This window comes from Triturus cristatus, chromosome 7, assembly GCF_964204655.1.
Source record: "Triturus cristatus chromosome 7, aTriCri1.1, whole genome shotgun sequence".
In the NCBI taxonomy this organism is placed as follows: domain Eukaryota; kingdom Metazoa; phylum Chordata; class Amphibia; order Caudata; family Salamandridae; genus Triturus; species Triturus cristatus.
In genome coordinates, this window is record NC_140590.1 from 1,599,451,948 (window position 1) to 1,599,463,887 (window position 11,940).

Genomic DNA, 11,940 nt, shown 5'->3' on the forward strand with positions numbered 1-11,940 from the left:
CATGTAAACTTGTGTGACTCTATAATTTATGTATGATGTATATCTGAAGTTTGTTATTTGTTCAATAAAAAGAATTTTTAAAAAAATTATGTTTTGGAAACAGACTTAAATAGTTTGAAGTACTCGTTTACATTGAAGGCATATAGAACTATAATTTTTGTTACACATTTCTAGATACTATACTACATGATGAAACAGAAAGGATCTGCTTCACACTAAAACAAGGTTGAAAAAGTCACAATTCATAAATTGTGTTAAATGGTGAGAGTCGATGTCATGGAGATATTCTGAAGGCATGTCATTGCTACAGCAAATGATAGATGATTCAGTTTAGCAATATGCAATTACACTGGAATTATGTGATTGTGAGGCCATGACGATTTTTGCATGATTATAGATTTGCCGCATTTGCCACATAATACATCATCTACTGCATAATCTGCACATTTTAACAATAAAATTGTTTCTAGCCCAAACGTTTCAAAAGTTACTAAAAAATGCAGCAAACATGTTGGCCTGCAGTGGTGGGTCCTTTGCAAAGTTGGACTGGTCACCTTTCTGATGCTTATTGCTACATGTGGGTGTTAAACTGGTACTAAAGAGGTGCAACTAAGGCTCAGACAGTATTAACAAGTGTAAAATTGACAGAATATTAAAGTAATACTATCGCAAAATGTGCCGCATAATGCCACATAATTTTCCTTTTCTTGCCGCATGATTTACTCAACCCTGCAACATAATTAGGCCCTCCACTGCCGCATGATTCCCGTGGCCCAGGCACTTTGGTACTAGAGATATTAATATTGCCTTTAGCTATCCACAATGACCGCAGACATTAGTGCCCAGGAGTGTAATAAGTCAGATCAGTGATATTTAGGGCCTCATTACGATGTCGGGTGGAAAGCCTACTCCCGACAGTCGGGATCTCCTTGAACGTGTTGGATCGCTTCCGACCGACTCGTCGGTTTACAATCCGCCTGGCCGATTACGATGTTCGCGGTTGGATTTTAACCCGAACGGGCTCCTTGAATCGATTCTGACCGGCTCTCAGAGAATTTGTGTCGGTCGGAACCACATCGTACAGCTCTACGGACAGCATTTCCGAACGAGAGATTACAAAGCTGATTTCTAACAGCCTTTCCAAGTCGGCCTATCCGACACGAAAAGGCTGTCGGAAACTGACTTTGGGGGTCCCTGGCAGTCCCCGTTTTATCCTGTGACCTCCGGTTTAGGCATGAGGGGGTACCTAAGGGACCCCACTGTAAAATCCTGCACTGTGTGACAGGCACAATGGGTGCCTGCGAAAGGGTGAAGGGTTTTCCAGACATACCCCATTTCCCGATAGGAGCCTGTGTTGTCAGGCGGAACACGGGCTCCCATAGAAGTCAATAGGACTCCTTCCGGTCGCATCGTAATCGGTTGGGCATAGTCGCCGACCGCGAGTCGGTCGGTCCCAATTCCGAGACGTGTCGGGCAGAAAGTTTCCGCCCGACATCGTAATGAGGCCCTAATTGTCTGTGTTTTCCCTCTTACCTGATTCCTCTTTCCTCAGGTCTACTGCTAACCAACATATTGCCATTGAGTATAGTAGGCTGTAGATACGAAGAAATGCAGAAAAGTGTATTGCTCCTGTTGGATGTGGAATTCAGGTTTGTGCCTTCTGACGATTTCCAGTGTGTTCTCATTAGCTAAGGTCTTCTTACCCAGTGGGCGAGTTACTGGTCACTGGTTGAGCTTAGATCACCGAGAAAGTTCCTTCCAGTCGATAGCCATTGTCTCAAGCCTTGCACTTCCCACCTAGGAATCACTCTGAGCTCAAATCCTAGTTGGGCGCAAGAGACTTTAGACTTTCAGGGAATCCTCCTCACAACTGTTCGCATGATTTGTTGTTGCCAAATCACTTAATCGAGGTATTTTATATGTTATATTATAACATTTACATTATGCACATTACAGACTGGGCAACCACCCCAGTGAAGATGATGGACACTGCTGAGTAGCATTGCACCATTAGGGATGGTTGTCGTGCCCCTGCCCGTAAAATGTGAGATGTTACCTCACTAAACAGTGCAACTTACCTGGGCGAGGAGAGTAAAGGGGGGAGAGGAGTTGGCCTATCGGCTAGGGCGGTCGACCTCGAATCTGGGGAATTGGGTTCGAGTCTCGGGCAATGACGCTGAACATCCTGTGATTCTGGGCAAATCACTTAATCTCCCAGTGCCTAACAATAAAATGAATGTCCTCATGTAATGCAACTGGTGCTATGTAAAGCGCTCTGATACCCGATTCGGGTCAAGTTCGCGCTATATAAAACTCTGAATATAAAAAAAAGAAAAGGACAGAATGAATGCATGTGTACCCCATCTGAATCTCTTGATGGTCTCTCCATAAAGCCATTGTCATCTTGTGCTACATTATTCCTTCCTGTGACTGGGTGATTTTTAAATAAACTTCATAAATAAGGCTCCCAGCCAGCTTGTGAGTGTGTTTCCTTGGGACACACATGATGGGCGGATTTTCTAGACCCACTACCAGAATGGAAGCACTTGAGCCGTTGTGTGAAACATGACATTTCCAACTTGTATGCCTAATACACACACAAGTGTGCCCGCCTCTGTACAGGTTAGTGTCAGCCAGATCCCCACATAGAAGGGTGCCACCAGAGGGCGGTCTAGTGGTCCATCAGTGTCGAATTTAGGACTACATGTATTTTTTATGTTACGTGTAACAAAATTGAGATTGACTTGTTGGTTAGAATCTATAATTCTCGACAATAACGTCAGTTCCAATATTTCTAGGAAACAATTCACAAGAATGGCACCATTTCCATGAATTGTGTGATTAGAAAGGAGTGCTATTAATGCGATAATGCTATAATGCCAGGCAACTAAAACCGTGGACAGAGCATTATTGCACTTTTCTCGGAACATCTGAACTCTATTTTGACAATGAACCTTTCTAAAAGGTGCAGTGCATGTCTCTAGCTTGTTCATAGACTTCAGCTTGCTGCATATGCTCAGGCATACAAAGCGTGGCGAATACTGGAAGAGGTTAAAGTACTTTAAAACAGACTTTATCACTTTTTGTTGACTTTCGCTAGGAAGGGGTTTCCATAAAATTCCTCCGAATACCCATTTCTCAAAATTATCTGCATCAATTCGCCCCAAACTGCACATGCAAATTGAACCTACTGCACGCTTTCAATATGGGGAAAATTGGTGATTTTGTTGTTGTTGTAAAAACACCTTAAACGGTGTCAACAATTATGTACAATTCGGGTACATACACAACTAATGAAGATATGTTTGGTGGATATCTGTAAATAGTGACAATCGGTACAAAAACTTAAACATTAAACATATACTTTGGTTACTATTAATGCGACATGCGCAAGGGAGTGTCGACAAAATTAAAATACCCCCTCCCTCTTTGATCCATTCCTCTGAAGCAAGTGGGTGAAGCGATCAGACTCTAATCACTCTGGCTGAGGTCCCTTCATACTGCCTTCCATCCATCTACCTCTCCATCCTTTAAGCCTTTCATGCATCCATCTTTTCATGTTTCCGCCCATCCTTTCACCATTCCATCCATCTACCCTTTCATCATTACAGCTTGCATCCATCCACTCACACATCCCACCATTCAGCCATACTTTTCCCATCCATCTATCCATCAATTCACCGTCCTTTTATCAATCCACCAATCTATCCTTTCACCCTTCCATTCAGCCATCCATTCATCCACCCAGCCTTTCATCGTTCCAGCCACTTTCTTTCACTCGCCAATGCAAATCTTGTTTTTCCCTTCCATCCATCAGTCCTTTTACCTAAGCATCCATCCTTTCATCCAAAGATTCTTCCTTCTTTTCAAATGTCCTTCCTTCTATTCTTCCTTCCAACCCTCTCTCTCATTCAAAGTTTTTTTATATAGCGCGAACTTGACCCGAAATCAGGTATCAGAGCACTTTACATGGCCACCAGTTGCGTTACATGAGGACACATTCAGTTTTGTCAGGCACGGGGAGATTAAGTGATTTGCCCAGACTCACAGGATGTTGAGCGTTGTTGCCGAGACTCGAACCCGGTTCCCCAGATTTGAGGTCCACCGCCCTAACCTTTAGGCTACATCCTCGCCCCATTCCCTCTCATTTCTCTTACTTCCTTTTCTGTGGTTAACCCCTGATCTCCTTTATCGTTTTCCTCTACTTTAGATTTCTTAAGAGCTTTTGTCTGCAGTGCTTCAGACAGGAAAGGCTCATAATTAACTATAATTGTCAACACCACACCCACTTAAGCTGTGAAAGAAGGGGGTTCACAACGCCACTGGCCATGCGCACTCAATGGTGCTCACCACCAGAACCACCGGAGTCCTCTACTGCACTCCCCTGTTGAGGACCAGCAGTTTGAATGGCTACCAGCACATATGTTCCCTTACACTGCAACACCACATATACCTGCTCCATTGCCCTCCTATTGACGCTGCAGCAAACAGCTCCAGCAGAATCTCTCCACCATCAACGACAGAGTTCAGAAGACACTGGACTGCGAAGACCTTCACGCTGCCTCGTTCTCCTGGTTCTGTCTGTGGAATTGCTCGGCTGTGTGCTCAAGGAACATGCCACATTTATCTACATACCTCGCACTGCCTGAAAGTGGTCAAGGTGGTCTTCATAATCGTGCCACACAGTATCTGTTCCTCCGTTTGAATTATTCGAGCACATCTCCTTCATTCAAATGTACTCATCGTTGTAATATTTCATCCACCTGGTGCCACCATGTCATACCTCTCCACATCCTCACTCCTTAGAGGGACCTGACCCTTACATGGAACAACAACAACCAACCTTGTGTCGTTGCCCAAGGCCTATCGGACAACATGTTTACTGACACCCCTCCTCTCACTTCCATGGAATGTCCTTTGCCTCATCCTTCTGACTGACACACTATCTTATCCCCCTCCATCCCTGGGCCACCACACAGAGGACTGCCCTCAGACACCTATCTGTGAAGATTCTCCCTACCATCAAGTCCTAAAGGCTCATATACACTCTGCCTCTGGATCACCTCCATGACCAAGTTGGTCTTCAAGGTCTTCATATCTGTATTCCACTCCACCAGAGCAGCATCTTTGCAAAACCTCGTTATCTCCTAATGCCCCCACAACTAATACCTAGCTTGGGCCATTAGCTCTCTCATTCCCACTCTCTGCCTTCATCGCTGCAAATCAATCATCCCGCTCAATCAATCAATTAGTAGATTTGTAGAGCACTTCATGTCACCCATGAGGGTATCAGGCGCTGGCAGGATCCAATTGATTAGCCAAATAGCCAGGTGTTCAGGGACTTTCAGCCTCTCCACCTCTTACATTGCCTCCTACTATTGCTTCAAAACCTCAGCGATCTACAGTCCTCTCACTATACTACTTATGGCCATTCCCCTTTTCACACATCTCACTTGCAACTTCCTCCACATCGCTCATATTTCTTTAAATATCTTTATTGCAATATAAAGCATACAGTATAGGGTAACAAAGCACCGTGAAGGTCACAAATGTTACAACCAAGCAGTCATGCAATCAGCAAAACTTGTGACACACATTAAGTTAATGTAGATGGGACTGCACTTCCCGGGCGGTATTATGTATACAGCGCACTTTCCCTGTTTACACCACGGCACACACGGGCGCAAACAGGGACAGTGTGCCGTACTACAAAGAATGCGCTGGCCCCAGAGCAGCTACGAATTTGTGCTGCCCTTGGGGCAGCGCATTCAAGTAAAATAAGGTGCGGCTGTTTTAAAGCCGCTCAATGTTTTAAAGTGTAGGCTGCATGCCTCCTGCACTTTAAAGAGGGGAGAAAGATCCCATTACAAGTGGGTCCAGTGAGCCTGCACGGGGATGTCTGGAGAATCCATAGGACCCCCTTTGTCCCTCCAGAGGGCTGGTATTAGGAGGCGCACTGAAAGTGTGCCACCTTTTTGGGGCGTACTTTCAGTGCGCCTCTTAAGGGCATGTTGGCATAATAAAGTGACTTTTGGTGTTTTTACTTTTAGACCGTTGTACATGCCATTTATGCTCTGGAACTCTTACTGAGGGGTTTCCAGTAGTGACCAGGTTATTATACCTCTGTGATTAAATCCTGACAGGACCGCTGCTAATTACCAATGCTGGTGAGAATTTTTGATTTGTATTTGCTTGTTAATAAAAAAAAAATGTAAAGTCATTTATCCACTAATGTCTTAGGTTTTCCCTGTACGCTCTGCCTCCTCTTTCGCCAATGCAATATTATATACATATATATTTTCCCCTTCTTTTGAATATAGCTATGGTGTTAAAACTGGATATGGCTCTTAAATAGACCTGATACCTCTTGTTTCTCTGTGAGCATTCCCTCCCTCCACTTCTCTTTCATTTTCCCTCAAAGATCTTTTAACTATTTATCTACTTCTTTCTGAAGATCTACCATTCTTCTTCATATAAAATAATCTTTAAAAAAATGATTTTATGTAAATAAGGGCATATACCATATGTTGCTTATGATATTTGGAACTTTGTGTTACTGAGGATCTGTACACGCTGTGGTATTTTCTATATTGGTTAGCTATACTTATGTTCCATATTGGGGCTTGGCCTAGATTCTGGATCTCACTGTACTAGGCTTATTATAGTGTGGTGTCATAAGAATTTGTACCAAATACACAATATATACACATTTTCTTATATATATGTATAATTTTTTGTCATGTGTTCGTTGTTATCTGTATTTGTATGTGTGATTTAGTTTTCTTTGTGTTGTAGTGTTTTTTATGGATGTATTTGTGTATATTTATGAGCTAAATATCGCAAATAGGAAGAGACAAGGGACTAAGCCTTCTCTGACTCCCTTCCCATAATCAAAATCTCACTCAACAGAGAAATGCTACAAAAAGTACTATGTTCCCCAAAATGAGGGACAGGAAAGTACTACAATTCATACACCCGCCCACATGGGAATAATATGTCTCATTACACCGTGACAACAAACAAGTAAAGGGAAGACAATGAATGTCTTAATACTGCCCTCACACACTTTGCAGTGTCATGCTTCATCATAGGGACGCATCATACATCCAGGTGCAGACCAACACCCTGGATGGAGTGCAAAATGTTTTGATGAAGAATAGTGGTGAGTGTAGAGTGAATGTGAAGGAACACAAAACACAACGCAAAAACATACCAAAACTTAAAGGAAAAAATGTATTCCCCTTAGAAAAAGGACCAAAAAGTGCAGATACATATAATTAAAACTCCCTAGAGGTCAACACTTAATTTTTTATTCCTGTTAACCCCTGGAAGGATTAAAACCTAAGATCTGGGATATTCAGGGGAGGTAACGGCCCCTATGTCCCCACTGCAGATACCAACATGTTTCTGCCAATTTTTACTGCGCCCAACCGGGTCGCTCTGGCATTCGTCAGGGTGTTGGTCCCTAGTTTTTGGTCTTCACCCCGGTTCGGGTGTTTACCTTCTTACATAGTACGTTGAACAATGTCCAGTTGTCATACACTCTGGTAATTTCCGAGAGGGATCATATTTCTGTAAAAAGAAGAGAGAAGAGGGCAGAACCCATAAATGTAGTCCTATCCAACCTAAACGTGTTCCTCTTTACAAATTTAAAATTCATGTCTTCAAACTTGTGCCACAAAGTCACATGCAGTGTCTACGTACAGCCCAGTAATTTTATATATATACCCACATCTTATTTATGATTCACCACACCACATGCATAGAACACAGACACCTCCAACCTCAGTGGATGTATCTACAAAACTCTGTTGAGCTCATGTATGCAAAATCTTTAAATCATAATCCTGCTAAAAACGAAACCAGCCCCAATGTGTTGGTATTGTATTATCATGAAAGTGGTCCCAGTTAAGGCATCCCTATGGGAAAATCATCAAATCCCTGCACCTATATCCGTGTAGCTATACTTTACTCACAAGAGTTCACAAGTAATTCTCTGAACCCGGGACATTTGCGGGACTGTGCTCTTGTAGTCACACTCTAATATCAAATAGTAATGGGGAAAGACGGAAAAACACAGTGTTTTGTTGGATATTTCTTCCCCTCTTCTTCTAAAATCAATATGCTAGCACCCCTCAAAAGACCTCCTCTTAATCACAGACGGAAACCCAAGCCCGACTTGGCTTCCCGTTACGCGCTCAGTTTTAAAGAGACCAGCATATCCAAATAACAGTACTCTACGGGAGCTATCGGGGGGTTACATAAACAAATGTGCATGAAATTATCCATATCCAACTTCCCCTCCAACTTACTACTCCAAAGAGGCACCGTCAGTCTAGTCCTCACGCGGTCCTCCGTCGAACATGGTCTGCTGCCATTTGTATACATTTAAAGAGCCACGGAGGGTCAAACACACCCCTTCCTGGTCACGTGAGCGTATCCCATGCCCGGGAGTCAGATTCATGAACATAGAGAGCGTGCTCACTTGGATCTCGAGTGTAAGGAGTAGCGGCCATTTTAGAAGTGCACTTATTTCTGATTATTAACCTTCGTAGTGCATTTAATTCAGAGTCTGAGACCTTTGTTGTCACGATAATCTGAGGTACCTCAATGATATCAAGTCATAAAAAAGTTCCTTCGGTTGAACATAACCAAGGGCCATGGAAAACCAACGCCCTATTAAGGACTCCTCAAGGCGCCAACCATGCCCAAACAACAATTAATGGTGCCTCCAACAAGAAATTAACCTCATGATCTCAAATCTGTCATTATTTGTTTATAATCCCATGCAGTTGGAACCTAGGAATGCCATAATTGAGTCCCTTTGTACTACTCTTAAGTCTATCCACCCAGCGTTGTTCCCTTATTAAAAGGAAATTAGAAATGTCACTAGTGTTGGGTGGGATGAAGGGTTTATCCAGTGCTGTCCACCTTAAGTTTTGTTTGCTGTGTCTATACTCATTGAAGTGGGCAGTCAGCTTAGTATTCATTTTACCACATCGTATCGTGCTCATATGTTCCAATATGCGGGTTTTCACTCTACGAGTTGTCATTCCCACATATTGCATATTGCACGGACATTTTATTATATAAATGACATTTTCTGTGTTACATGTGGTGTGCTTTCTCTGTTCCCACGGGCGATTAAGCCCGATGTCAACACTTTTCCCATTCACCAAGAGAGGACAAGCCCTACAATAGCCACACAAATAGTGGCCTATTACTGGTGGTAAGAGCTGGTTCAAATTCTGGGCGTTTGAGGGGTTCATCTGTGTCCTAGGGCGTATATTCACGATCATATCCTTAATGCTTGCACTTTTCTTGAAGGAGAAAAGGGGAAAGGGTTGATCTAGTCCATTTGAATTAATAATCCGACAATTCTTATGTATTATTTTCTTCAAATGGTTCGATACTGTATTGAATGTCGTTACACATATGCTTCTTTCAACGGTCTCTTTTTCATTTGTCTCCAGTAGCGCCTCTCTGTTACAGTTTCTCGCTCATTTCTGGTCTCTGTTAATGACATATTGAGGGCAGTCTCTATTTCTGAGCTTCTCGCTCAGATAATCCGCTTCCTTTTTATAATCAGAAACCAAAGAGCAATTCCTGCGAAGTCGCAGGAACTGCCAATAGGGCATACATATATTTATGTGCTGTCTTGTGTCAATTGTTTCAGCCCTGAAGAAGTTATTTTGTAAGGAACGAAACGCGTTGGCTGATGTTTGACTGCATGTTTTACTATAAAGAATTTAAGAGACTTAAAGGGGAAAAAAAGGCTGATGTTTGACAGCATGTTTTACTATAAAGAATAAAAGAGATTTAAAGGACTTCCTTATTAGCGTTTGGACTCTTTTCCTGGTGCACTTTCCATTCCTTCAAATTCCAAAAAACACCAAAGATTGCAAAAATCTAGGCCTGTGTCTCAGATGAATAGTACCATACAGGTATTTGGGGCTGTATATCTGTAAATTCACCCAAACTCACTCCCCAGTTATTTAAGGCCTAGGTTAATTTACAACTACAAACCCAGTAGTAATGTTCCAGGGGTGAAGGCCGGATGATGGAATTAGCTGCAGGTTTAAATATTTGCGATGTAATATTTATGCATGGCCGATAATTTGGTATAGACGTGTGTGAAAATGTCAACGGCATAATTGATAAATACTCAGCTCTCTATTTTGAGTGGCCTGTTTTTTTTAGGTCTCGCTGAGCCAGCGTGCATACGCTGCTCGGAGAGCATTTAGTATATGGGTTTTCAAAGTGCTACCCACATGATTTTGCAGGCCTGAAGCTTAAGTGCACGATGGCGTGCACGTGCATAGCTGCTGCTCGCACTCCCTCCTCCCTTCTCCCCCTCCCTCGTCAGCTTTAATCAGGCTCCTCTGCTGCTGGCATTCCCCCCTCCCTTCTCGCCCAGCTCTTCTTTTCACCTCGGCTTGCACTCACCCCTCCTTTCTCCCCTTTTGGCCGCTATAATGTTCTGAATTGCACAGGGGCGTGGGAAGGCCCATGCTTTTCCAAGCACCTAAAGGAGACACTGCAACCTCTTATCAGCCTCAGGTTCTCTCCCCACTTGCCGAAATCCACATCATCAAAGAGCAATGTGTGTGGGTCCGAGCCAAATCTACTCCTGATAAGAAGTGTCAGGTAACAATGCCACTCCAGGGTTCTGCCACTCACTGCAAGGCTAATCTTCCCAGAATCCTACTCAAAGGGCGTGTCACAGACAGCTTTAGTGACCTTCAACAGCGCTTGTGTGACTGAATTGGTCCGTTGTCACGCCAGTGCCGCTCTGACAATAAGGCAGACTGTCCCTCCAGACACGCAGTAATTGATGCATGTGCCGATAGATTTAAATGGAGAAGATTGTCAAGATAACCTCCCACCACACTGATGCCCGCAATTTTCTTCTGCAATTAGTGTTGCAAGCCAAGCAGCAGAGCAGGTCTACAAGTCAGCCTGTGACCAGAGAAGGCCGCATCTAACATACTTTCCATAGTGCGCATTCACTTGTTGGTTCTCTGTTGCATGAGGGTGGCAGGTATAAACTTTGCCGTCAGTGGTGCCATGTAAATATAACAGGCATGCTCGCCTACAAGTTGTTGGCTTTGATGGTGAAAATGCACTGATGTGGCCGGATACTTTACACATGGCAGATGAAGCGTCACAGAAGTACGGACATCTTGTGCATTGTCTTTCTGGCACACCCTAGCATAACGCATTTTGAATATTAATAAACATGTTACTAATATTGCAGAAAAGCAATGATATAAAGGATAGCCACTTTAGTAACATTGCCAGCTATTAAGTAAAAGTAACTGTTGGATTTTTACGGTTGTTCTGGCCATGCTTCGGTGTTTGCCACAACTAAGCAGCTACCATTCCTTACAACTACATCAAATAGTTTTCATGTTTGGTAAGAAGCCCCAGAAAAGAGTAGGCTACCAACCACCAGACCCTCAAATGTTCTAAAAATACCAATGTTGAAAGAATTAGCTTTGGTAATTACGTCATGCTAAGTTTCGCGTTTTCAATCATTAGCTTGTACGAAGAGGGGTTTGCTCAACCTTTGGTGGTCCATTCAAAGTGATTTCTGGGCGCACTGGTTTCCATAAAAAAAGTGATATGGAGCTAGTTTGATGTGTACAGGAGCAATAAGTTATCAAAACTTCTATGTCAGACATTAAACAGCTCTTCTTTCTGGACTAACACTCACCAACCCCTGCCTTCCGACAAGAGGCCAGAGTACTTCATTCTCAACACTGAAACAGTGCCTTATAAACTGGTCACTTTCCCAGCTATCACACAGCTACTCGCATCGATGCAAGAGCCCTGGTGCTCAGGAAACTAGCAGGCTGCAATTTTTTAATACGATATCTTGCACAATATTTTCATGCTTGCCAAAACTACTCAATAACATCACTTGCCAACGAAGCGATA